We start from the raw sequence: 26,493 nt of genomic DNA, 5'->3' as shown, positions 1-26,493 counted from the left end.
ATGGTCTTGTAAGCAAATACTGTACCCATATTTTTTCAACCTTTCCCAAACCTAAAGTTGCAGGTTCCCACCTGTCGGGAAGGTAGTGGGACGGGTCGCGGGAGAACAGTTTATATGCGGTGGAAAGTAATGTCAAGTTCTTCGAAAGCACAAATGTTTACTGTAGGAAAAGTTTTTTCCATTGGAAAAGTACATACATACATACATATACCAAGGAACTTCCCCCAATTTTGGGGGGTAGCCGACATCAACAAATGAAACAGAAAAAAAAAAGGGGGGACCTCTACTCTCTACGTTCCTCCAGCCTAACAAGGGACTCAACTAAGTTCAGCCGGTACTGCTAGGGTGCCACAACCCACCCTCCCACATTATCCACCATAGAGGAAGCTTCATAATGCTGAATCCCCTACTGCTGCTACCTCCGTGGTCATCTAAGGCATCGGAGGCAGCAGCAGGGCCTACCGGAACTGCGTCACAATCAGCTCTATAATTTTACTTAAAAATCTTAAAACTTATTTGATAGCATTGATAATTAGTCAGTGTAGTTTAATCTACATATGAGAAATGTACAAGTATAAAGGGAAAATATATGGAGCTCTTGAAGAATATCGGTCCCACTTAACCCTTTTGAAGAATAGGGGTCCCAGTTTGGACCTTTTGAAGAATAGAGGTCCCAGTTTGGCCCTTTTGAAGAATAGAGGCCCCAGTTTGGCCCTTTTGAAGAATAGAGGCCCCAGTTTGGCCCTTTTGAAGAATAGAGGCCCCAGTTTGGCCCTTTTGAAGAATAGAGGCCCCAGTTTGGCCCTTTTGAAGAATAGGGGTCCCAGTTTGGACCTTTTGAAGAATAGAGGCCCCAGTTTGGCCCTTTTGAAGAATAGAGGCCCCAGTTTGGCCCTTTTGAAGAATAGAGGCCCCAGTTTGGCCCTTTTGAAGAATAGAGGCCCCAGTTTGGCCCTTTTGAAGAATAGAGGCCCCAGTTTGGCCCTTTTGAAGAATAGAGGCCCCAGTTTGGCCCTTTTGAAGAATAGGGGCCCCAGTTTGGCCCTTTTGAAGAATAGAGGCCCCAGTTTGGCCCTTTTGAAGAATAGGGGCCCCAGTTTGGCCCTTTTGAAGAATAGGGGCCCCAGTTTGGCCCTTTTGAAGAATAGGGGCCCCAGTTTGGCCCTTTTGAAGAATAGGGGCCCCAGTTTGGCCCTTTTGAAGAATAGGGGCCCCAGTTTGGCCCTTTTGAAGAATAGGGGCCCCAGTTTGGCCCTTTTGAAGAATAGGGGCCCCAGTTTGGCCCTTTTGAAGAATAGGGGCCCCAGTTTGGCCCTTTTGAAGAATAGGGGCCCCAGTTTGGCCCTTTTGAAGAATAGGGGCCCCAGTTTGGCCCTTTTGAAGAATAGGGGCCCCAGTTTGGCCCTTTTGAAGAATAGGGGCCCCAGTTTGGCCCTTTTGAAGAATAGGGGCCCCAGTTTGGCCCTTTTGAAGAATAGGGGCCCCAGTTTGGCCCTTTTGAAGAATAGGGGCCCCAGTTTGGCCCTTTTGAAGAATAGGGGCCCCAGTTTGGCCCTTTTGAAGAATAGGGGCCCCAGTTTGGCCCTTTTGAAGAATAGGGGCCCCAGTTTGGCCCTTTTGAAGAATAGGGGCCCCAGTTTGGCCCTTTTGAAGAATAGGGGCCCCAGTTTGGCCCTTTTGAAGAATAGGGGCCCCAGTTTGGCCCTTTTGAAGAATAGGGGCCCCAGTTTGGCCCTTTTGAAGAATAGGGGCCCCAGTTTGGCCCTTCTGAAGAATAGGGGCCCCAGTTTGGCCCTTTTGAAGAATAGGGGCCCCAGTTTGGCCCTTCTGAAGAATAGGGGCCCCAGTTTGGCCCTTTTGAAGAATAGGGGCCCCAGTTTGGCCCTTTTGAAGAATAGGGGCCCCAGTTTGGCCCTTTTGAAGAATAGGGGCCCCAGTTTGGCCCTTTTGAAGAATAGGGGCCCCAGTTGGGCCCTTTTGAAGAATAGGGGCCCCAGTTGGGCCCTTTTGAAGAATAGGGGCCCCAGTTGGGACCTTTTGAAGAATAGGGGCCCCAGTTGGGACCTTTTGAAGAATAGGGGCCCCAGTTGGGACCTTTTGAAGAATAGGGGCCCCAGTTGGGACCTTTTGAAGAATAGGGGCCCCAGTTGGGACCTTTTGAAGAATAGGGGCCCCAGTTGGGACCTTTTGAAGAATAGGGGCCCCAGTTGGGCCCTTTTGAAGAATAGGGGCCCCAGTTTGGCCCTTTTGAAGAATAGGGGCCCCAGTTGGGCCCTTTTGAAGAATAGGGGCCCCAGTTGGGACCTTTTGAAGAATAGGGGCCCCAGTTTGGCCCTTTTGAAGAATAGGGGCCCCAGTTGGGACCTTTTGAAGAATAGGGGCTCCAGTTGGGACCTTTTGAAGAATAGAGGCCCCAGTTGGGACCTTTTGAAGAATAGGGGCCCCAGTTTGGCCCTTTTGAAGAATAGGGGCCCCAGTTGGGACCTTTTGAAGAATAGGGGCTCCAGTTGGGACCTTTTGAAGAATAGAGGCCCCAGTTGGGACCTTTTGAAGAATAGGGGCCCCAGTTGGGACCTTTTGAAGAATAGAGGCCCCAGTTTGGACCTTTTGAAGAATAGAGGCCCCAGTTGGGACCTTTTGAAGAATAGGGGTCCCAGTTTGGGCCTTTTGAAGGATAAGTCCCAGTTGGGACCTGGTGAATATAACGAGGAAAATAGAATGACCATTAATGAAAAAATACTATATTTTGTAAGTAAAAAAATACATAAACAAAATATCCCTGTATATCAAATTAAAAAGTATGAAAAATTAAAAGCAACAGTTTATTGGGAGCCTTTGTATATCAGCAGCCAGTTCCTCACACTTAAATTTCCCCCCCCCTTACCTAACCTACAAGCCGTGTCCTCACCTACTTAATACATACAGGTGGCCGCTATCATACATACAACCCGTTTATTGTATACAAAATTAAATCAGTTGAAATTAATTGCACAAATATTGTTTTGAAATTGAAAAACAAAAAGAATTAACCCTTTTACCCCCAAAGGTCATGCTGGTATGTTTCACAAAACTCATCCCTTTACCCCCAAGGACGTAATGGTACGTCCTTGCAAAAAAATGCTATAAATTTTTTTTTTTCATATTTTTAATAGATTTTTGAGAAAATTCAGGCATTTTCCAAGAGAATGAGACCAACCTGACCTCTCTATGACAAAAATTAAGGCTGTTAGAGCAATTTAAAAATATTATACTGCAAAATGTGCTGGGAAAAAAATAAACCCCTGGGGGTTAAGGGTTGGAAATTTCCAAAGAGCCTGGGGGTAAAAGGGTTAAATAGGTTAGGTTAGGTTGTTGCTTGATTTCCTCAGCGGTTGTTCTTCACAAAATCCCTTTTTAATAATGCTGGTCCCAGTTTTATCCTTTTGAAGAATAAAGGTCCCAGGTTTGTATGGGACCGCTATTCTTCAAAAGCTCCAAATATATTTTGATTGTTTTCCTGGGGAAATACTCAATGATAGTGGCTTTAATATTCTATCGTATTGCTCTCCATAACGGTGAATCCAACTCAAGGCTTTAGAGCTTCTAACATTATTTTTTACCTGAGATTGCATGACTGGTTCTTACTAGATATCAGAATGATTTATTATATAAAGGCTTTCAAGAAGAAGTTGAGGACTTTTTACGTTATCAAAAGCAACGATGACGTGGATTTAACAATTAACTTGTGGGCAAAAGGAAAAATATCCCCCCCGCCCTCAAAGTATGCCGCATTTACAGCTGTGAAAGACATCCTACAACTTTTTGAAATTGGCGTATGTTTAAATTTCTGTATTAGTGTGGTACATTATAATTAATTGCACGCCAAGTTTCAATTGCTTGTACCTCTGCAATATTTATGTAGTTGTTATGCACTTGGTTAAGAGCTGTTGTGGCCTGATTGGTAACGTCTCTGCCTGGTGATCGCCAGTCGGGGGTTTGAGTCCCGCTCAAACTTGTTAGTGCCATTAGTGTCTGCAACCTTACCATCCTTGTGAGCTAAGGTTGGGGGGTTTGGGGGAGCCTATAGGTCTATCTGCCGAGTCATCAGCAGCCACTGCCTGGCCCTCCCTGGTCCTAGCTTGGGTGGAGAGGAGGCTTGGGCACTGATCATATACTCTACGGTCAGTCTCTAGAGCATTGTCTTGCTTGCTATGGCAATGTCACTGTCCCTTGCCTCTACCATTCATAAGCGACCTTTAAGAGGGGGGAGGATTGTTTGAATACCCCCTTCCTCAGACGTTGGTGTTTAAGCCTACTGTCCTGATTGTTTGGCCTATTTGGCTAGTTAGGTGAAACGGGGCTATTTGTGGGAACTCTAGACCTAACAAGGTGCTCATTCAAGTAGCCAAGATGTGCATGAATTAATTCAGCGTCGCGACCAGAGAACTTACTGGAGATCACGACCCAAGCTCATATGTGGCCTTCCTCGGGTTTGCCCTCAGGGCACGTGTCCTTCCGCTAGGCCTACCATTACAGAAAACGGAAGTAGGGTAAACTACACAAAACTCTGGTTGTTTGAGAGGAGGTTCCAGGTAACTCCTAAGAAAGTGTTTCTCGGTAAGTATGTTAGGAAAAATACAAATTACTAATAATTTGTGATATTTAGGTTATTATATACATGTTAGTTAATTCTTAGAATTAGCATGGAAAACAATGATTTTGAGTAAATTTTTCATTAGACTATCCAAAATGTCACAAATCATACTCTTGTAAGATTATCACCTATTTTTGAGAGGGGGATATTAGGAAATTACAAGGTGATGGGAACACAACTGTCAGTGATAAGACTGATCACACAATAGAAATCACATTACAAATGACACCCAGAACTGCGGTTTAGACGTCAAGTGAGTCTTCTGTTTACTTCAGCATATAAAACTGAAGTTTCTCAACAGGGTGCACTTGATGATAGGATTCTCTTTCCAAATCTAAAACCCTTCTGGGTGTAGGGATTGCTGCCAGCTACCTGTTAAGAAAAACAAAGGACTTTTAAGAGACAAGGTTGATGAACAAGAGCACAAGTTAACTGAAAAAAAAAGATAAACAATTTTTCTAATACAATACCATATTCAAAATTTGCATTTTTCTTATATGGTCGTTTTTTTTTTTTTTTTCCTCGGTGCAAGCCAGCGCACTTTTCCAGCTCTCACCTCGCAAACATGCCCTCCATGCAGGTGGTATACTTCGCAAAGAGGAACAGCATGTTCCTTTGCAAGGGAAGGTAGCTTCTCCTTTAAAGACCGATCATCCTCAGACAATTCCACTTTTGATCAAGACCACACTAGGCAAGGTCTTTCCATCTGGGAATAGAGTACCGTCCGAGGATCGTTTAGAGACCGAGACATAGCCCACAGCTTTCTCCTGAGACTTATAGCCAGCACACCAGTGGCAAAGCTGCTGGAACATTTAACATCTCTCCCCTGGATTTGTTGCTCTTCATAGACACAACAAAAGAAGGGTGGGGGCCTTGTCCGTTATACCCGATGGCATCCGAGCTTTGGTCCAAATCCAAAAGGTTGTGCCACATAAAGCTCCTGGAAATGAGGGCATCTTACCTGGCCCTCAAGCACTTCCATTGGCTCCTTTCAGGACATTACTCAGTGCTGATGAGCAACAAGACTACAGTAGTATCCCGCATGAACAGGCAGAGGTACCTTTTCGTTGCAATTATTCCAGTTAGCTGTGAAAATCATCAGACGGCCGAAAGAAATTCAGTAGCCTTAACAGCCCGCTTCATCCCAGCACAAGAATAATGTGCTGGAGGACTCTTGATAGTTATCTCCGAATGGTCCTTGAATCAATATTTAGCCAACAAATTTTTAACTGTGGGGTTTGCCGGCAATCAATCTGCGACATCCCTCGACCGGAAATGTCCGATGTGCTGCTCACCATTACAATACCTTTGGGACAGGATGGACTTGTATGCGTCCCCCCTCTCTCTAGTTAGGAGGCTGTTGAACACGGTAAGGGCATCGCAAGATCTAGCAATGACACTCGTAGCTCTGCTGTGGCAATATGCAGAATTGTTTCTGTACCTTCTGCATCTGCTCACAGAGGCACTGAGTGCTCCCCTAACTTCCCGAGCTACTCGGACCACCCCACATGAAGATACTCCAAGCGATACCATCGCTAAGTCTTCGTACTAAGAGGTTTTTCAGCAACTACTCGTAAAGAGAGGCTTTTCAAAGTCAGTTGCTAGCCGCATGGCTGGATGCCTCTGGGAATCGTCGTCTGCAGTGTATCAGGTGAAGTGGTCAGTAGTTTCTGGTTGGTGTTATGGACCGGGCATCTCTACGCTCAGTGCCTCTATTCCAGTACTATCGAAGCTTTTACTGTACCTCAGGGAGGAAAAAACTACTCGGTGTTAGCAGTGAAAGGCTTTCACTCGGCCTTGAGCATTGTCTTCGAACTGAATGAAGTTAACATTTCCTCCTCGACGGAATTGTCACTCCTTATACGGGATTTTGAGTGTTCATGTCCTCGGTTGTAAGTTAGACTATCTCCTTGGAATGTTGTTAAGGTCTTGCATCCATGAAAAGGAGCCTCTTATGAGCCTCTCAATCCAGCCTCAGACAAGACTTTACTTTAAAGATGGCTTTTCTTCTAGCCCTGGCCTCAGCGAAGAGTCGGCCAGCTGCAAGGTTTCTTTTAATGTTGCCCATTCAAGGGGATGTTAGGTCACACTGTTTTGTCCCAGAGTTTGTTGCAGACTCAAATTCCATCTGTTGCGGATCCCAGATTGGAGCCCATTCGGATTTAGTCTCTCCGGTCTGTAGCAGACGATCCTGATCAATTATTACTATGCCCCATAAGGGTGTTTGTTGTATTTCAAAAGAATGAGAAGAACTCGACCCCAAGATAAACAGGCTCTTTGTTAGCACAGGGATCTCCTTGTGGATCAGGCGAGTGATAGAAAGGGCACTGTCTTCATACCGATCACCGTCCAATAGATACTCCTGTGCACACGATGTCAGGGGAGTAAGTACTTCCCTGGCTTTCCGTAAGAATTTTTCTGTTCAGCAGGTACCTCAAGCGGGCAGGTGGAAATTCAAACATTCACTACTCACTACCTGCAATACATAATCCACAGGAGCCTAGCCACATGTTCAATAGGTCCTGTGGTGGCTGCTCAAAATGTGGTCTAATACACCTCAGGTCCCTTGTAGAACAAGTAGCAGATGGTAGAGGGCAAACGTTACCCTTGAATAAGTCTAGTGTGAATGTGGGAGTGACTGGCCACTTCCTACTTAATCCTCCCCTTTCTTGGGGCGCAGCATCTGAGGAACCCTGTATAGCCGACCCAGGTTTAGGATGACGAGGTACAAGGGTCACTCAAGGTCAACCTGTACAAAGGCCACCCTGGGACAGTTACCAGCCAGTTGGTTTGTGTACTTCTACCAACCTTAAGGCGAGTCTCCCTAGTAAAGAGTGGGAAGTTTGTATGTTGCCGGAACACCTAACCTCGGAAAGTCCTGCACAATTATGAAAGAGACAGTTGGTCGTTAGTGCTGGTGGGATCGGATGTGCTATCCTACCCTGCTCTTATCTTGCTTACTAGCGGTGGGTAGTTATACCCTGACGAAAGCTTATTGGCTAGTTTTAGCTTCCCCAAAATAAATACTCCATATTACAGTAAAGAACTCCAGGTTTTTATTGCTAGGAAAAATTCAAATTTCCAAATGTCATTTTTTCAGAAAATAGTGATCAAACACCTACTGGAAGTGCGATTGTGTCCAATTGAACAATAAGAGTATTTAAACTCATTGTTTAACCTTAATTTTTACAAGAAGCTGTGTGTGACTGTGCCCACCCCTCATATTATAATGGGAGATGGTGATGCGTTCAGAAATACTTGGGTCACACATGTATCTATTGAGCAACTTGTAAATACTTTAGAAATTTACTTGTTCTAATTGGTGTATATTAGAGTACAGGTGGTAGGCTACAAGCTAAGAGTTTTATACCATATTTCCTTGTTTGCAGTGAATGTCTAAAATTTATTTTGTGTACTTGTCTATAGCCTCGTCTGTCAATAACTCTACCCAAACAACATTTTCCTTTAATTATTATTGTTATTATTATTACTTGCTAAGCTACAACCCTAGTTGAAAAAACAGGATTCCATAAGCCCAGGGGCCCCAACAGGGAAAATGGCTTGGTGAGAAAAGGAAAGGAAAAGTGAAATATTTTAAGAAGTCACAACTTGTAATGTTGATACAATAATTTCTTATAATGAAAGTAGGCTTTTTGTGGCTATTTTTCACAAAACAAATGTAATTTTCCCAATGTTAAGGATAGTGGGAGCCTTGGAACATCGAAAACTTATGGCTGAGAAAATGTATAGTAAAATCATAAGTATTTTTTTCCTTTATAAGCAACTAGAGATCTATTAATCTTATTATAGATGGCAGCCAATAACTCTGAAAACTATAACTTAAACTCGCAAAGGTGAAGGAAAGGAAAGCTAAGTTACCTTTTAAAAGCATTACTAATCAAAATTCTCTGTCAATGGCGTTTATCTCGAGTAATTCATTACTGAAGATTCAAACATGGCTATTACTTTACTAGCGGCCGATAGTGGTTGATAGCGAGCGAAGGAATGACCTACAGAAAGAGTACTCTATTTGTAGGTCTTGAATGAAACTGTATTTTCTATGTAGTCTTAATCTGATCTGGGCACGTGAGTTAATAATTTAATTTGCGAAATTAAAGGATTTATATTTAAATTTTTTGGATATTGATGTTGGTGTTGTCGTTTGAAGTCTTATATGATAAATGCTAGCCATGATAAAAGATTTTGAGAATTCGTGGATCAAGCCGGAAAGAGATTCCTGGATTTAGGTTTCGTGATACAGAAAGTAACAAGATATTGTTGTATACAAGGAAGCTGACTACTTAACGGATTTTGAGCGAAGCGAAAAATCTATTTTTGGGTGAGATAGCCGTGGCGTCCTGATGGAAGGTTCCTTTTTGGTAGCTTCCTTGGGTATATCACTACTAAATATTCCCAGAGAATTTAACCACAGGTTATCACAGAATTCTAACTTCTGGAGCGAGTATCCTAAAGGTTTCCCTTTTAAGACATCGTATTTCAACAGGGGACGCATGTATTAACGCGCCACATAGCTATCTACACCCCAAACAGAGTTAACACTTCGGTGTGTAGGGGCGGAGAATAGCTGGGGAGCCATTCCACAGCTAATCTCGTTCGTGGCTACTTTTGGTACTCGAGACGTAAACAAACGGGCGCCATTGCTAAATGACGTCACGACCGTCCTCATCCTTCTTCTAGTAGCTTGCCTTGCTAAGACGGATTTTCCCTTGTGCTTTTTCATCAGCTTGCATCTTCGTCATGTCGCTACCTTCGGCCTCGCCTTCTTCTGGAAAGTTGAGTACAAGGTTCCAGTATTGTTTAAATAACCTCTGACCGTAAAGTAACTTTTACTTTTCGAGATATTTGATGTTTTGTGGCAGAGCTGTGCCTCCACCGGACCGGCCATTTTATGGCGTCGCTGTTGGTTTTGCATGCCTTATTTAGATAGCCTCAACAGCGTTTTTCCGGCCTCATTAACTAATCGATACTATTAGTTATTTAGTCTTCATAGCTAGGAACTTTTATATCGTGTTTTGACGCTCTTTTATCGGTCATCATCTGACCCCATACCAGTTGGCTAGTATAGCCCCTAGGCCAGAGCGCCTATATCAGTGTTCATGCATGATATTTATCAGTGATCCTAGGTTTATTTATGAAGATAGTGGCATTATTTTACAATACTATTGACTGTGATGCAAGTGTTTTCGCCTTCAGGGACCATATAGGGGACAGGTTAGATAGTGTATCTTTCTAACCTAACCTACAAGTAGGACCCCTATATGCTTCCTTCATCCCCTGCCTTAGGGCACCCCCTCTGTGTAGTCTTGCTCCCCCTACCACGTAAGGGGGTCAAGCTCTTATCAGAGTACTATATCGCTTCTCTGTCCTGCCTAAGGGAATGATCCCCCTTAGGGTTGCGTCCGAGAATGAGGAACGGCTAGTCCTTCCTCTATTGCTGGGGCTAGGTCTCCGACCTTTCCTGCAATTACGATACGTCTTCCATCCTTCCTAGTTCAGGGTGTGACATCCCTGCTCTAGGTTAGGTTTTGGAGAGGTTAGTTCTGTACCCTGCTGAAACGATACCCATGCACCGTTTTCAGACAGGCTACCTTACCTTAGGCTAGGGAGTGTCCTCCCTTCCTTGGTGGCTGCTCTGGTACAGAACCCCCTCCACAGAAGACCCTTCTCTTCTCCCCTCCCTACCTATCTCTTGTATGGCCTAGCCTATACTTAGGTTAGTCTTTACCCATCTGTCCCCTGTCCTACAACTCCTCCCTAGGTTGGAGTGGTAGGGCTACCTTGAGCTCCTGTGTGCAGTCCGCTCTGGTATATATACCCTTCATAGTGTCCTATGGGGTTAGCCACTGGATGCGTTCTGTCTACAGGGGTTCTCCCCCCTCTTGGGTGTTCCCTGCCCTCCCTTGGGCTCCCTTAGCTCCCGGTCCTCTGCGGCCCCTGCTTCTGGGTGATAGGGCTAGCCTCTATCATGGGTACACCCACTCAGGTGGGATGTCTTGGCCGGACCCCTACATCCCCCCTTCTGTCTTTCACTATCCGGGTGCCGGTCCCTTGCCGCCTCTACTGTCGGTGATACCCACCTCCTACCTTGGTGACTTACCCCTTGCCCTCTGCGCCGACAGTCCCCCATTTTCAATTGCTTATACCTCTGCCATATTTATGTAGATGTTATGCACTTGGTTAAGCGGAAGAGGGGGAGGTTTGTTTGAATACCCCCTTCCCCAGACGTTGGTGCTTAAGCCTACTGTCAGATTGTTTGGCCTATTTGGCTAGTTAGATGAAACTGGGCCGTTTGTGGGAACTCCAGACCTGACAAGGTGCTCATTCAAGTAGCCAAGATGTGCATGAATTAATTAAAAAAAAATAGAGATTTAGATTACTATATACGTGTTAGTTAATTCTTAGAATTAGCATGGAAAACAATGATTTTGAGTAAATTTTTCATTAGACTATCCAAAATGTCACAAATCATACTCTGGTAAGATTATCACCTATTTTTGAGAGGGGGATATTAGAAAATTACAACGTGATGGGAACACAACTGTCAGTGATAACTGATCACACAATAGAAATCACATTACAAATGACACCCAGAACTGCGGTCTATATGTCAAGTGAGTCGTCTGTTTACATCAACATATAAAACCGAAGTTTCTCAACAGGGTGCACTTGATGATAGGATTCTCTTTCCAAATCTAAAACCCTTCTGGGTGTAGGGATTGCTGCCAGCTACCTGTTAAGAAAAACAAAGAAAGGACTTTTAAGAGACAATATTGATGAACAAGAGCACAAGTTAAAAGTAAAAAAAAGCTAAACAATTTTTTTAATACAATACTGTATTCAATTTTTCCTATATGGTTGTTTTTTTTTTCTTCGGTGCAAGCCAGCGCACTTTTCCAGCTCTCGCCTCGCAAACATGCCCTCCGTGTTAGGTGGTATACTTCGCAAAGAGGAACAGCATGTTCCTCTGCAAGGGAAGGTAGCTTCTCCTTCAAAGACCGATCATCCTCAGACAATTCCACCTTAGATCAAGACCACACTAGGCAAGGTCTTTCCTTTTGGGAATAGAGTACCACAGCTTTCTCTTGAGAGACGTATAGCCAGCACACTAGTGGCAAAGCTGCTGGATCATTTAACATCTCTCCCCTTGATTTGTTGCTCTTCATAGACACAACAAGAGAAGGGTGGGTGGCTCGTCTGTTAAACTTGTTGGCATCCGAGCTTTGGTCCAAATCCAAAAGGCGGTGCCACATTAGGTTCCTGGAAATGAGGGCAACCTACCTGGCCCTCAAGCACTTCCATTGGCTCCTTTCAGGACATTACTTAGTGCTGATGAGCAACAACACTACAGTAGTGTCACACATGAACAAATAGAGGTACCTTTCACAGCACCTATGCCAGTTAGCTGTGAAAATCCTCTGACAGCCGAAAGAAATTCAGTATCCTTAACAGCCCGCTTCATCCCAGGTAAGAATAATGTGTTGGATAATCTAAGCTGGAGGACTCTGATAGTTATCTCCGAATGGTCCATGAATCAATAGATAGCCAACAAAGTTTTAATTTTGTGGGGTGTGCCGGCAATCGACCTGTTCGCGACATCCCTAACCAGAAATGTCTGGTGTACTTCTCACCATTACAATACCTGTGGGACAGGATGGATGTATATGCATCCCCCCACCCCTCCCTAGTAAGGAGCCTGTTGAACAAGGTAAGGGCATCGCAAGATCTTGCAATGACACTTGTAGCTCTGCTGTGGCAACATGCAGAATGGTTTCCGTACCTTCTGCATCTGCTCACAGAGGCATTGAGTGCTCCCCTAACTTCCCGAGCTACTCGGACCAACACACATGAAGATACTCCACCAAGCGATACCATCGCTAAGTCTTCATACCTCGGTTTTTGAGCAACTACTCTTAAAGAGAGGCTTTTCAAAGCCAGCTGCTGGCTGCATGGCTGGATGCCTCTGGGAATTGTCGTCTGCAATGTATCAGGTGAAGTGGTCAGTCTTTTCTGGTTGGTGTTATGGATGGGGTATCTCTGCTCAGTGCTTTTATTCCAGCACTATCGAAGCTTTTACTGTACTTCAGGGAGGAAAAAACTGTGTTAGTGGTGAAAGGCTTTCACTCAGCCTTGAGCATTGTCTTTGAACTGAATGAAGTTAACGTTTTCTCCTCGACGGAATTGTCACTCCTTATACGGGATTTTGAGTGTTCGTGCCCTCGGTTGTAAGTTAGACCATCTCCTTGGAATTTTGTTAAGGTCTTAATCCATGAAAAGGAGCCTCTTATGAGCCTCTCAATCTAGCCTCAGACAAGACTTTATTTTAAAGATGGCTTTTCTTCTATCCCTGGCCTCAGCGAAGAGTCAGCCAGCTGCAAGGTTTCTTTTAATGTTGCCCATTCATGGGGATGTTAGGTCACACTGTTTTGTCCCAGAGTTTGTTGCAGACTCAAATTCTGTCTGTTGCAGATCCCAGATTGGAGCCCATTCGGATTGAGTGTCTCTGGTCTGTAACGGGTGATCCTGACCAATTATTACTATGCCCCATAGGAGCGTTTGTTATATTTCAAAAGAACGAGAAGAACTCGACCCAAGATAAACAGGCTCTTTGTTAGCACAGGGATCTTTTAGTGGATCAGGCGAGTGATAGAAAGGGCACTGTCTTCATACCGATCGCCGTCCAATAGATGCTCCTGTGCACACGATGTCAGGGGAGTAAGTACTTCCTTGGCTTTCTGTGAAAATTTTTCTCTTGAGCAGGTACCTCAAGCGGGCAGGTGGAAATTCAAACATTCACTACTCATTACCTGCAATACATAATCCACAGGAGCCTAGCCACATTCTCAATAGGTCCTATGGTGGCTGCTCAAAATGTGGTCTTAATACACCTCAGGTCCCTTGTAGAACAAGTAGCAAGGGGTAGAGGGCAAACATTACCCCTGAATAAGCCTAAGGTGAATGTGGGAGTGACTGGCCACTTCCTACTTATCCTCCCCTCTCGTGGGGTGCAGCATCTGAGAAACCCTGTACAGCTGACCTTGTCTATCTGCGGATGAGTATCACTTTGTTTGGCAACCTGGTATATGTTTATATTTGACCTCGTCTCCCAGTCAGGGAAGTCTGGTAATATTGAGATTTAGTAAAGGGCTCAACCTAACCTCAATGCTAAGTTCTGTATTCACAGAAACTATTTTCAGTACTGATTGGCCAGGCTCAGGATGACGAGGTGCAAGAATCACTCAAGGTCAACCTGTACAAAGTACAAGAAGGACCCCCCTGTGGGACAGTTACCCGTCAGTTGATTTGCGGACTTCCACCAACCTTAAGGCGAGTTCCGTAGTAAAGAGAGGGAGGTTTGTATGTTGCTGGAACAAATGACAAATTTGGAAATGTGTGTTTCTCCTAGTAATACAACCGTGAAGCTCTTTACACATACTGTACCTGCCAGTACCTACCCCCGGAAAGTCTTGCCGAAATTATGAAAGTGGCGGTTGGTCATGACTTCTGGTTGGATCAGGGGTGCTATCCTACCCCGATCTTACCCTGCTAACCAGCAGTGGGTAGTTATACCCTGACGAAAGCTTATTGGCTGGTTTTAGCTTCACCAAAATAAATACTCCATATTACAGTAAAGAACTCCAGGTTTTTATTGCTAGGAAAAATTCAAATTTCCAAATTTGTCATTCTTTCAGAAAATAGTGATCAAACACCTACTGGAAGTGCGATTGTGTCCAATTGAACAATAAGAGTATTTAAACTCATTGTTTAACCTTGATTTTTACAAGAAGCTGTGTGTGACTGTGCCCACCCCTCGTATTATAATGGGAGATGGTGATGCGTTGAGAAGTACTCGAGTCACACATGTATCTATTGAGCAACTTGTAAATACATAAAAGATTACTTCTAGTAATTGGTGTACCTTAGAGTAAAGGTGGTAGGCTATAGGCTAAGAGTTTTATACCATTTTTCCTTGTTTGCAGTGAGTGTCAAAAATTTTTGTGTACTAGTCTACCTGTATAGCCTCGTCTGTCAATAACTCGACCCACACAACATTTTCCTTTAACCCTGGATAGGTACGGTCCTCGGACACCCCTTTAAGGGTATACTCGGACGCGAACGACCCCGACGCCAAAAAAAATTCTTGAAAAATCAGTTTTTGCAGTAACCTCCTTTTTTCTTTTGCCAAAAAAAACTTCAATGAATGCTTAAAACAACTGTAAAGATAAATACTACTCATCTGCAGAAAAACTATTTATCATAAATATTTTAAAAAATTAAGTAGAAAAAAAAAAAGACCTGACATAAAAATTCATAAAAAAAAAGTTTATACATATATACACAAATCCTTTTAGGAATTGATTCTTGAATGTTTAGGACACATCTTGATGTATTTTGGATGAAGTCAGACCCATGGAGGTGAAGATCTGAAATGAGAAAAAAAGGGTAACTTTTTTTGGCCAAAAAAAATTGTCCAAATTTCATGAATTTTTTTGGGTACCCAAATGAAATAGGAAGTGGCTAATTTTTTTAGGGAATAAACATATGTTATCCTAAAATAGAAATATGTAAAAAAATCTTCATTATTTTGTAAATTACATTTATATCAGGGGCCATATCTAAAGGTAATTTTTTGAGTACTTGGAAATTTCGTAAAAAAATACATATATTTAATATATAATATGATATTTATGCAGGTAAAAATATACCAAAATATCACAAATTCTATAGGGAACAAGAATATATATAGATAGGGCAGCTTACGCTTCGGATATGTCCACAAAATGGCCGCCAACCACACTGACTCAGACTCCCTAATCTGCCACTTGAAATGTAGGAAGGGTATGTCAATTCCAAGGTGTTATTTACTAATCTAATTATTATTGGATATGCATAAAAATTGTATGGTGGGTTGCTGGATAATTGTCGATTATTTTACGACTATAAAATTAAAATTCTGACCCAAAAAATTTTTTTTGAAGGGAAATAAAATCGAAAAAAAAAATGTAAAACAATATTTTAGCTAAAAAAATTTGATGATATTCAATAAAAAAAAAAGTAAACAAAATTTTCCGACAAATAAACATCTAGAGGAATCATTACTCTGTGATAGTTCCTTAGTACGTAGTAATTTTGAAAGAATTGGGAAAAAACGAAAAAATGGCAATCACCGGAAAATCGAACACATACCTATATATACGCCATATCTGGCTAAAAAAAAGATAGGCATGGGTAGCCAGATCATCTAGAAACACTTTCCAACACTATAAAAATATAAGTTTTGCGACACTACTTGCCAATTCCTTACGGTAACATGACTAAGCAAAAAAATGCAAAACAAATAAAAAGGGGCACTCGTGGAAAAATGGCCATTCTAATATACGGCATTTCAGAAAAAAAAAATTTCAGCCACGTGCTAGGCAAACCATCAAGGCATATTTTCCGACAAATAAACATATAAATGAAATATTACTCTGTGATAGTTCCTTAGTACGTAGTAATTTTGAAAGAAATGGGAAAAAACGAAAAAATGGCAATCACAGGAAAATCGAACACATACTTATATATACGCCATATCTGGCTAAAAAAAAAATAGGCATGGGTAGCCAGATCATCTAGAAACACTTTCCAACACTATAAAAATATAAGTTTTGCGACACTACTTGCCAATTCCTTACGGTAACATGACTAAGCAAAAAAATGCAAAACAAATAAAAAGGGGCACTCGCGGAAAAATGCCCAACATTCTAATATACGGCATCTCAGATAAAAAAAAAAGACATGCACGTGTTAGCCCAACCATCAAGGCACACTTTCTAACACATAAACATAAAAAAAAAATCAATAATATACGGCAATTCCTTACTACGTAGTAAATTTTTACAAATATTGAAAAAAAAACAGAAATTGGCAACCGCAGTTAAATACCCAATATACCAATAACTACGTCGTATCTGACAAAAACAAAATCACGCATGGGTAGCCAGATCATCTAGACACACTTTCCAACATTAAAAAAGCAAAAGTTTTACGACACTATTTCGCAATATCTTACGGAAAAATGACTTGGCAAAAAAATTAAAAAAAATTAAAAAGGGACACTCGCGGTAAAATGCCCGACATTCTAATATACGACATCTCAGATAAAAAAAAAGACATGCACGTGTTAGCCCAACCATCAAGGCACACTTTCTAACACATAAACATGAAAAAAAAAATGAATAATATACGGCAATTCCTTACTACGTAGTAATTTTTACAAATATTGAAAAAAAAACAGAAATTGGTAACCGCAGTTAAATACCCAATATACCAATAACTACGTCGTATCTGACAAAAACAAAGTCATGCATGGGTAGCCAGATCATCTAGACACACTTTCCAACACTAAACAAGCAAAAGTTTTACGACACTATTTGGCAATATCTTACGGAAAAATGACTTGGCAAAAAAATGAAAAAAAATGAAAAAGGGGCACTCGCGGTAAAATGGTCCTCGTGGTGATGAACGACATTTTAACTAAAAAAAAAAAACATGCACATGGTAGCCAAACAATCCACCAAGACTTTCCACAACTGATAACCTATACAAGTTGCACCATTCTACGACAATTTCATAATACGTAATAACTTTGATAATTATGCAAACTACCTCAGAAGGGTAAACTCGGACGCGAACGACCCCGACACGTCTCAGAAATCGGGGAAGGAGTACAGCTACAGCAATGCACATCTGGACACTACTAGAGCGTGTAGGGGAGACACCTCCTGCAGGTCGATCACCCAAAAATTCAGTCACAGGGGTGAGTCACGTGAGAAAAACCTGTTTTTTTTTGACGCTCGGGGTCGCAAACGACCCACCGTACCTATCCAGGGTTAATTATTGTTATTAGTATTACTTGCTAAGCTACAACCCTAGTTGGAAAAGCAGAATTCTATAAGCCCAGGGACCCCAACAGGGAAAATAGCTCGGTGAGAAAAGGAAACAAGGAAAAATGAAATATTTTATGAAGTCACGACATGTAATGTTGATACAAAAATTTCTTATAATGAAAGTAGGATTTATGTTGTGGCTATTTTTCACAAAACTAACCCAAATTTCCCAATGTTAAGGATAGTGGGAGCCTTGGAACATCAAAACTTATGGCTGAGAAAATGTATAGTAAAATCATCAAGTATTTTTTTCCTTTGTAAGCAACTAGAGATCTATTAATCTTAGTAGAGATGGCAGCCAATAACTCTGAAAACCATAATTTGAATTTGCAAAGGTGAAAGAAAGCAAAGATAGTTTTGCCATAACCATATTTTCCTGCAGTAATTATCTGTTGATGCCGTCCTTTTAAAACAGTTACTAATCAAAATACTTAGCGATGGTAAATTCTGTGTCAATGGCATTTATCTTGAGTAATTCATTACTGAAGATTCAAACATGACTTTACTAGTGGCTGATGGTGGTTGATAGCGCGCAAAGGAACGACCTACAGAAAGAGTGCTCTATCTGTAGGTCTTGAATGGAACTGTATTTTCTATGTTGTCTTAAACTGATCTGGGCACGTGGGTTAATGATTTGATATGCAAAATGAAAGGATTTATATTTAAATCTGTTGGATATTGACATCATGTTGTCGTTGAAATCGTATATGATAAATGCTAGCCGTGATAAAAGATTTTGAGAATTCGTGGATCAAGCTGGAAAGAGATTCCTGGATTTAGGTTTCGTGATACAGAAAGTAACAAGGTATTGTTGTATACAAGGAAGCTGACTACTTATTCTTTGTATAAGGTGTAATTAGAAAGTCACTAAACATGTTGCTCTAAATGTTTTAAGTAATTCTTTTTGTAAAAGGATGAAAGATCTCTTCTTCCTTGAGGATTGTTTTTGAAGATTTTTGTATAGGCTAATACAGTAAATCATGTTTTGTAGTCCATTATAACCATAAGGCTTTAAATGAAATAAAAACAGATAAGAAGATGAGGAACACGAGTGGCTGGTGTATGTTAACACTGTTAATGCTTTAGTCTCGGCAAAGAAATGTTATGGGTCTGGGAGTCATTTGGTGCATGGGTGTTGATGAACGGCTAACTGGTGTTTGTTTGTGGGGGCGGGGCTGGGTTACGGTGGAGAAGGCTTCTTGTGTGTGTGTGTGGAATCTTTTCAGTTACACTTGGCTTTACCTATCCCTCAGGTATGGGGGAAAGGTGTAGTCTACCCTTGTGAGAGGGGTGTACATATGCATATCTTATCTAAATATTTAGCAGTCATTTTTTATGAGTTGCGTACACTAATATATATATGAATATATATACACATACATACACACACATATATACATACATACACATTTCTTTCTTGCCACAGTGACCGGCAACCACTTGGAATGCACTCTCTCCCACAAATTGCCCAAAATTCTGTTAGGAAAGAGGGTGGGAATGGGTAGGGTTGAATCTGTGTGCGCGCACGTTCATATCTAAATATTTAGGCTTCACTTTTGACGGGTTGCATCCATACCCTATAGTCCATTTCTTTTAGCGATGCATATTTGCACTGACTCGCGGCGGTGCCCTTTTAGCTCGGAAAAGTTTTCGGATCGCTGATTGGTTGGACAAGATAATTCTAACCAATCAGCAATCAGGAAACTTTTCCGAGCTAAAAGGGCACCGCCGCGAGTCGGTGCAAATATGCATCGCTAAAAGAAATGGACTATAGTGTATGTATGTATGTATGTACACCCCCAGAAGGACACACCTGCTAGGTAGTTAGATTAGCTAGTTACCATTACTGTGTACATTATGTAAAGCAGATATGTTTAAGACCAACTCTGTGTGTGTGTGCAAGAAATAATTAGTTTTGTAATCACAATTTGGATGACCATCTTGAATAGGACAAAAACTGAAGTTTGTCAAAATTGGCAAAATCTATGAAATGAGATTATCCAGGTGTTTAACCTTACTACCCCCAGGCTATTTGGAATTTTCCAACCCTTAACCCCCAGGGGTTATTTTTTTTCAAGCACATTTTGCAGTATATTTTTTTTTAAATTGCTCTAACAGCCTTAATTTTTGTCATAGAGAGGTCAGGTTGGTCTCATTCTCTTGGAAGATGCCTGAAGTTTCTCAAAAATATGCAAAAAAAATTGTAAATAGCATTATTTTGCAAGGACGTACTGGTACGTCCATGGGGGTAAAGGGATGACTTTTGTGAAACGTACCAGTACGTCCTTTGGGGGTAAAAGGGTTAAAGTATTCCGATTCAATGTGGAAGCTCTATCTTCTGCCATATCAGAAACAGTTAATTACTTTAGTTTGACCCATGGTTATACATCCATATAAAGCAAACTGTATCGTGCAATTTTTTTTTCTCAACCAAAGATTTATGAAAATCTCAGACATTTATCCAACAAGTAATTAATTTACTGTGTTTTTCTTTCCAGACAGTGTGCCGTTACAAAACTTACGGCCATTTTGATTAAAGTTGTATCTGTACATCCATGAAGTTAATCCTTGAAGTTTAGACTCAATACAACTCAAGCTATCTCAGATTTTTTCTCTCGTTTTTGTTCTTATATAACTTTAAATTCAAATAGTATATTAAAGCCATTAAGCTTCAGCTGGTAACAGAAAATGTGAAAATGTCTTTTAACAAAACTACTAACAGGGCTCATTCCAAGATAGTTTTGTATGAAAGGTAAAGTGACCTTTATCATTTAATTGTTGTTCAATTTACTTCCCTAATCATACCTTACTAGAGTTATCTTTTGTCGTCATTAAGGTTTTTGTTTTATATAAAATTTGGCTGTCCTTGTTTTTGCCAACTTTTTTCAATAGAATAATATCGGAAATGAAAACATTTAAGATGATAGATTTAAAACCTTGAAGTAAGGATAAAAGATTGGTAGTGTATCGAGACATTGATAAGTTTATTATAGGGCAATTATTAATAAATTTGAGCTATTTGTAAAGTGGATATCTGAATAAGAATGAATTTTGCATTAGTTAAGTCTATTTAGCATTATATAAATAGGTCTGATGAAAAGATTATGGGCACTTGAAGAAATTAAGTTTAGTTTTTGAAATTGTTCGTATCAGTTTTCCAAATAGTCGTAGCATAGCTTTTTATATTTCTATAATAATAACAATAATAAACAACTTGGGTTGTATCGAATCTACTTCATATGGATGTATCGATCCTCTCAATTTGACCCGAGTCCCACTTCAACATCAAAATGGAAAAGCAGATGTCCAGGTAAGTTCATGAAGTTTGAGAATTTGCTTTATTTTTCATCTATAAGAAGTTAATTTTCTCTATTCCTCACTTTTAACATAAAGTACAGTAAAGGTTAAAATACCTTGATACCTTTTTGCTTCTAACATAGAGTGAAGGTCAATACATAAGTAAAATGCCTTAGTTTAACATCATATTCACCCAGTTTTGGACAAGTTTGGAATTATATTAAGGTTTATGCATTTACTAAGAGCAAGTTATGTAAGCACACGTTGTAAGGCTTTTCTTTGGACAGAGTAATTATGTAATCTTGAAAACATATGGGTTTTATAGGTAATTGAGAGTACTGAATGTCAACAACAAACTTGTGTAATACTCGTTCTTTGATTATTGGTGTTCAATAACATGTCAATATGAACAATTTATTATAAGTATATGTTTGTCCTGAGTCTCAATTGTAAAAAAAAAAAATATCTTTTTAATTTGTGAGTCAAATTGCCATCCGTAATATGTAATGAACACAGTAAAGTAAGCAGGCTTTAGAAAATGATTATTTATTGAACTATTGCAGGTGTCTGGATACAGTAATTCCCACGAAAAATGTCAGCCACCCGCACCTGGAATGGGATCCCCCCGCAGCTGGAATGGGATTCCCCGCAGCTGGAATGGGATCCCCCACACCTGGAATGAGACCGCCCCCACACCTGGAATGGGACCCCCCCCACACCTGGAATGGGACTGCCCCCCACACCTGGAATGGGACTGCCCCCCACACCTGGAATGGGACTGCCCCCCACACCTGGAATGGGACTGCCCCCCACACCTGGAATGGGACTGCCCCCCCACACCTGGAATGGGACTGCCCCCCACACCTGGAATGGGACTGCCCCCCCCCACACCTGTAATGGGACTCCCCCCCACACCTGTAATGGGACTCCCCCCATTCCTGGAATGGACCCCCCCACACCTGGAATGGAACCCCCCACACTTGGAATGGACCCCTCCCACATCTGGAATGGACCCCTCCCACATCTGGAATGGACCCCCCCCCACATCTGGAATGGACCCCCCCACATCTGGAATGGACCCCCCCCACATCTGGAATGGACCCCCCACACCTGGAATGGAACCCCCCCACTCCTGGAATGGATCCCCCCACACCTGGAATGGACCCCCCCCCACACCTTGAATGGAACCACCCACACCTGGACTCAACCACAAGTATTATGGTAAGTCAAGCATCAGTTAAGTGTAGCATCAAGGTTGATATATTTCCCAGTACCAAAAATTTTTGAATGCATTGTAGTAATCAATGGTTCATGATGAGTATTTATTTTTAATATAACCTTACTCTACGATTGAGTAATTTTCTTGATTTTAATGGGTTTTCATTTTGAATGTCACTTAGAATATAAGGATATTTGGTAGTGTGGCTACTCGGTAAAAATCGAAACCTGTTTTTAAAATTATAAATCGTTAAAAAAAGGTATTACCTCCTTTAAATCTAACCCAATCTTCCCCGTAAGCCATAGAACATGTTATTTAAGGGAAATTAATTGCTTTTGTTTAGTAGGGTTAAAGACTGATTACATAATATCGTTTCGTTTAATTAGCAACTTTCTCACAATGAAAGAAAATGAATTATGGTATATCCAAGTTAGGCGAATGCTCAGCAAAGATAGAAATATTTATTTCAACTCCAGTACATCAGATTGATGGCTAATTTTCTTCTGTGAAGGGGAAAAATTTTGTTCATGGGTGTTTTGTATATTAACCCTTTTACCCCCAAAGGACGTACTGGTAAGTTTCACAAAAGCCATCCCTTTACGCCCATGGACGTACTGGTACGTCCTTGCAAAAAAGGCTATAAATTTTTTTTTTTCATATTTTTGATAATTTTTTGAGAAAATTCAGGCATTTTCCAAGAGAATGAGACCAACCTGACCTCTCTATGACAAAAATTAAGGCTGTTAGAGCAATTTAAATAAAATATACTGCAAAATGTGCTGGGAAAAAAATAACCCCTTGGGGGTTAAGGGTTGGAAATTTACAAATAGCCTGGGGGTAAAAGGGTTAAGGTTGCATATGCAAAATTGAACAGTATTGACTGGGGTTAGCATGCAATGGCACATCATGCTTACAATCAAGGGAGGTATATTTCAGAAGCGCACAAAAGATAGTTACCAGATGTCAGTTCGTGATCAGGTTGAGTTGGTCAAGAAATATACTGTTTTGCAATTGAAATGGTAATTTACTTATTGAGGTAACTAACTACCAGGTCATGACCAATATAGAATGATTATTGAAAAGTAGATATCTCTATTTTCCCCTTGCATAGTTGAATATCCTTAATATCAAATAGGTTTAGTTTACCCTGTTGAATTTTTCATTTCTCAGATACTGTATGTATTAAAATTACCCATTGAAGTTGTCCTGCATCACCTTAAGACTAGATTCTTCTTCTTCTTCCCAGCTGGTTCCCATTTTTATATGGGGTCGCTGTTGCGGATGAGCCGTTTCCATCTTTTTCTATTCTGCGCTTCTGCCTCATCAATCTCCTTCTCCTGTAAGTCTCCTCTCACACAGTCCCTCCATCTCTTTCTTGGTCTCCCTCTTCTTCTTCTTCCCTGAACCTCCATCTCCATAGTATGTCTCCCAACATGGTCCTCATCTCTCCTCATCAGGTGTCCATACCATCTCAGCCTCCCTTCCTGCACTTTCTTTGATATTTCCACCACCTTCGTCGACCCCCTTATGTAGTCATTACACTTTGATAAAAGGTATATCATTAACTTAATTTTAAGCTTTACATAAGCACTATGCATCCAAGACATTTGCCAGTCTCACAAGAGACCGTAATTTTCTCAATCGTAAATAGTTCATGATCAACACAACTTTGCTTATTACTAAATGTCTCTGAAGGAATGGACAAACATTAGTGTTTAATTTTGTTGAATATTTGCATCCAAGAAGAATATAGATGGTTGATCTTAGTCAAATTATATTTAGAGAAACTTTAGGCCGTACTCTTATTATTTTATTTTTGTTTCTAAAAGGATATAACACTCTTACAGTTTCATTAATTCAGCTACTGAAGAAAGTATATGCTAACAGGGATATAATCTGTTCTTTCAGGCCTGGTTTCTGAGCAATCTTCAAGTCAAGTGATACAGAACATGGAATATATTCTTCTGACAAAATCTCTGAATGGGATCTGCTACTGCAGAATGAATGGTAAGGAATTTTAAACTAAATATCACCTACTTTATTTTTAAGATGAGTAGGATGTAGGATCATACAAACTGTTAAAATTAGTTCACTGATCTAGTGCTTAGTATAATGTAAAACTGTCAATCATTTCTTGAATGACCTTGTACAGTACATGGAATAAAGTTTTATAGCCATGATAGGGAATTAAAGGACTTGAAGAAATTGATTTTAATCAGAGACCTTTCAAGGTTTGTTAACAACTAGCATTCCATGTAATGAGTTTGAGCATTGGTTAAATCTTTGATAGTTGTGGCAGGTTTGAAAACATTCATATTATCCTTTGCTGTAATATAAGTTGCATTAGTACTCGTTTAATTTGCTGCACATACTTGATCTTTTAAAAGTAAGATGACATTCTGGGCTGTTTTTTTTCTGTGTATAATTAGCTTATATTCCCTATAGTAACATCTTTAGAACATTCCCGGAAACAGTCTATTGTGAACATGAAGTCATTTTATTCAATGAAGTTTATTTTTCATAATATACTGTGTAGATAGGAAGAGTGTAGACAAGTTCTTGATCAACAAACTAAGTCAAGTGAAACTAGGCTGTAACCTTTGACACTCAGAAGTTTGTTTTCTAAATGAGTAAAATATTTTACAGGTTCATAAGTACAGCTGCTGAAGACAGCATCTGCTAGCTAAGAATCTCTGTGCAAAGAGCAAGTGAAATATGGCCTACTCTTTGCTACAAAAAAGAACATGAAGCTACAAGGCTACATGGAGAAAATTCCTTAATTCTAATGGAACACCAAGGAGATGAATCCCTAGAAATACCCAGAAAAGCTAGAATTGCAATGAGGAATGTTGTACAATGAATTTTGCAAATTACAGAAATTTGGACATTTGATGAAACATACTGGGGTACTTCCTTGGCCAAAATGAGGTAAGAGACCACTACTCACTCACAGGACAGGAATTGAGACATGTTCAAAATAAAAGGCAAATATATACAAGTGATTATGTAAACTACTCTAAATCAAATATGAGTTTTCCAAGCATGAAACCAGATAAGGAGTCTATTTCTATGTATGAGCAAGCTGGGAACATATTAAGATTAAGATATTGGAAAAGATTTATAAAAAGACTTGAATTGCCCATTCCTGAAAGGTAAGATGAGGGCCGATATGAGGTCATAGACTGCAGGTCTGGAGTATCCATTTCATGTGAGAAAAATTAAAATCACTTTCAATCATAGTTGAATTTTTTTAGGAAATTTGTTAAAAAATAGCAGTCGAAAGGATAATTGTAGTAATAAGCAGATATCAGAATGGAAACCAAGTCAATGGATCACTTGATGGACTGTCAGATATTACCATCTTTATCTTGGAAGTGATACGTCTGGTTTGACAATGCAATGAACTGTAAATATTGGTAGATAGGATACAGAAAAGTCAAAATTACAATACAAACTGATTAATTTAATCTGTAAAATATAAGAAACATAATATACCAACCATTAAAAAAAAGCATTGAAAACACATACAGAAAAAGCATGGAAATTTATATAAATTACATCCCTAGATGAAACATTGATAAGAGAACAAAAAGAAAAATGGACAAAATGAAAAGGATAAAGTAATACAGGTACCTGGGTTAGTGATGCTTTTTAAAGGCAGACTATGTTGTAGAATGTATCTCGAAGAATGCTCCACCTCTAAAACACACCAAAAGTTAAACGTACTCAAGTATTCTGGCTGGAAGAGATTAAAACTTAATTTTATACTGTCACCCTATGATAAAAAGACTGATCAAGGGAAATAAAGATACTGAAATAAGGTGCAATTCCTGGAGGATTTATCATGAAAGAAACTATTAAAATCCGCAAAAAAATATGAATCAAAGTCATGAGCTGGCCATAAACCGACCATGAAATTGAAGAGGAGTTTACACGACAGCACATTGCCAAACTGATGATAACGTATTGTCGTAACTATACTACTTTAGAGTAAAAGTAAGATAAAGATGGTTTATTGATTCCGTATATGTGACTTCCATTTACATTAATTATAGACCAATGAATTTGTATCAGTCAGTGAGGTGACTCTTCCTCAAACCTGGTGTCTGAAATAAGCAGTGAGGAACAATGGACAATTGATTAAACAAGGAATTGTTAACACATTCCGAATTAGGAAACTACTCATGAGGATACCAGAAAAATGACAGGTTCATTAAGTCTTTAGAAAGAACACAAAACCAGCTGTTGTGAAAATGAGGCTCCACATATCTTTGAAAACAGTCTGGATGAAGTTAGCCGTAGGATGATGGGACGTAAAAGTAGCAAGTTTTAAAAAATCATCAATGAAAATGTAGAAAGCAAAGCAGATCATAAAGAAAGCTATGATAAATTCTAGT

At 40.3% G+C, this 26,493-nt stretch overlaps 1 protein-coding gene and 1 long non-coding RNA gene across 2 annotated transcripts in view; both read left to right on the top strand.

Annotated features, from left to right (window-relative positions):
* The window catches only part of LOC137656345 (uncharacterized), a 239,123-nt gene that overhangs the window by 94,694 nt on the left and 117,936 nt on the right, over positions 1-26,493 (top strand). The gene's annotated exons all lie outside the window — the stretch shown is intronic.
* Positions 22,044-26,484, top strand: LOC137656733 (uncharacterized). Its single transcript, XR_011047008.1, has 3 exons — positions 22,044-22,098; positions 24,005-24,103; positions 24,743-26,484. It is a non-coding gene; the product is annotated as an uncharacterized lncRNA (long non-coding RNA).

This window comes from Palaemon carinicauda, chromosome 17 (genome assembly GCF_036898095.1).
Source record: "Palaemon carinicauda isolate YSFRI2023 chromosome 17, ASM3689809v2, whole genome shotgun sequence".
Taxonomy (NCBI): Eukaryota; Metazoa; Arthropoda; class Malacostraca; order Decapoda; family Palaemonidae; genus Palaemon; species Palaemon carinicauda.
The sequence above is the reverse complement of the archived record's forward strand: the minus strand, read 5'-3'. Positions and strand labels throughout refer to the sequence as shown.